Genomic DNA, 2,584 nt, shown 5'->3' on the forward strand with positions numbered 1-2,584 from the left:
GGGGTAGAGGCGGTCGGTGGGACCCCCGGGAGCAGGACGGCGGGATGGGACGGCCGGGAGCGCCCCGCGCAAACAGTTCGGGCCGGCTGCGGGGCGGGGGCTGCCTAGCAGCCGTCCTGTCAGGCTGAGGGCCGCGGCGGAGCTCTGGAGGCGAGGGGTCGAGGCTTCTGTCAGTCGTGCCTCCCCCGGCGGGATCCGGCGCCTCGGCGATTACGGCAAGGGATCGTAGAGTTTCGGGGCCGGGCCGAGGAAGGGGCGGCCGCCTACGGCCGGGGGCTTGGGAGGAGACGGCTCCAGAGAGCGCCCACGGAGCTCCGCTCAGCCGCGGGACTTCGTGTCGGTCAGTGACACGGCTCACACAGGCGGGGGTTAAGGAACCCGCCCCTCTGCGCGGAGAACGAATTTCACAGCCTGCCGAGTTTGGCTGCGAAGGAATCCCGTGACGGGCAGGCTGACGGCGATGCGCCCTTGCGCTTCCCGCCGTGCGGCTCATCCACAGCGTGCTCACAGCGTCCGATGTCCATTGCTCAGCGGTCGGAAAGCTGATTTTTGTCTTGTCTCCTCTCGCTCTCATCGCAGATCCAACAATCACGTTACAGAGAGCCAAACATTAGTATCTGTTCTGCTACATCGGATGCCTAAGCGCTGCTCAAACTGCTCACGAACTACGATCCCTTCACACTGATGTGCAGCAAGAAATCATCCTTGTGCCACCAGCTGTTGGCCTTCATTGAACTTAACCACAACACATGTACATAAGCCCCCAAACCCAAAGCCCTATAAAACAAATTCAGTAACAGAAGCACAGAGCTGTAGGTGATGTAGTCAGTAATAGAAGCACAGAGCTGTAGGTGATGCATTCAGTAATAGAAGCACAGAGCTGTAGGTGATGCATTCAGTAATAGAAGCACGGAGCTGTAAGTGATGAAGTCACAGCCTCTGTTTGTTACTCTGACTTGCTTGGCACTGCTGCTTTGGCAAAAAATAGTAATACAATTACTGATCGCATGGCGGGGGCTGCTAGGCTCATACAGGCTTTATCACTATTCTTAGTGTTTAAAGATGGAAATTGCAATATAAATAGAGAACAATAAATGTAAAAACTGTTATTCTGGTTTACGTCCATGCTCCCGCATACTTCCTTTCAAGATTGAAGTCTGAAAGCACATTGGAGTGTATACTTAAAAATGCAAAACGTACAATAGTTCCGTTAGGATGTATAATAAGAAAATGGGTCATTTAGATTTACAAGAAAATAAATATCTCTGTATACAGAGAGAATTTTTCATTTTTCTAAGTACTGCATCTTAGAAGTAGAAATCATTATCTGACATTCTCTGCTTACAGCTTTTAATCTGTAATAGCAACACTACTTCGTCTCCTGTTTAAGAACCTGCAGTCTTTCTAAAGCCCAGTTGTTCTGCTCGGTGCAATTAGTTTGGTTACATTGCCTGTTCTTCAATTATTCGTTTATTTGTTTTGAGGTTATGGAAAGATGTAGCCATTTCAAACACTTGTAGGGTAAAGGAATATTTTAATGTAAAATGCATGACAGATTTTAAAAATGATATTGGGAAACAACTTGTAGGAATGGAAGGAAATGGCAAGAGGCTGTAGTTCACCAAACATGTTGTGGGAAAGAACCCAGAAATATGTTAGCTAAAAGAGCTATTACTGCAATCATATGATAATAGATAAACGTGCTTTTCCACTTCCATCCTTGCTACTGATCAGCCATGTAATTCAGATACAGTGTCCAAATTCTTCTGGTCTGAAAATAAAAAATAGTATTTTGATCTTCTTAAAGTTTTTGTGTGCATCACAAAAATACCATCCCCATTTTGGGAAAACCAACAGATGAAGCTGTGGCCCAAAAAAGGACCCAAACTGCAGATGCAGTGAATGTCATAACTCAGGATTGCAATGCATTGGCAGGACTGTTTGGGGAAGCTTGCATAACATCTGCTTGCAACATGCCTGATTCAAACCAGCACTCCTCCCTCCTCTCATGAACACTGATGACTCTTTAAAAGTAAAATAAACTTTGTCATTATGCAAGCAAAATTATTTTCTGGGTGCCTATCCAGATCTGCTTGAAGCAACAGAAAGGCCACAACATGAAAGCAATTTATATTTACCAAATATTTTGACCATAGTTGTGTCCTTCTTTTCTTTCCTTTGTCCTTTTATTCCTATGTTCTGATCTCATTCCTGTGAGCCATGCTCTTTATGACACCAGAGGGACTACTCTTGTGGAGGGATTGATGTCGTTAAAAATCCCTGCTCGCTGCTTTGAACACTAATGCTTTATTCTCATTATGTTAGCATAGTAGGGAACATGTAAAGACATGCATCATTTTGGATGTTTCCTCCCTACATGGTTTTTGGCAGATGGTTTTATTTTCAGGTTTCTTTGTTGTCCTGTTGTTCTTAGAAGGCGCGGCCAGTAACTGACTCAGTCATCTCATGGCTTTCTGGCTTCTACGTGCACTCCATCGCCATTCTTAGTAGGGACACTATAAATGAATAAATCATTAATTACAAGATTTGCTTGTCAGTTTTGTTGGATTTTTTGTTTCTTATA

This window comes from Meleagris gallopavo, chromosome 2, assembly GCF_000146605.3.
Source record: "Meleagris gallopavo isolate NT-WF06-2002-E0010 breed Aviagen turkey brand Nicholas breeding stock chromosome 2, Turkey_5.1, whole genome shotgun sequence".
NCBI lineage: Eukaryota > Metazoa > Chordata > Aves > Galliformes > Phasianidae > Meleagris > Meleagris gallopavo.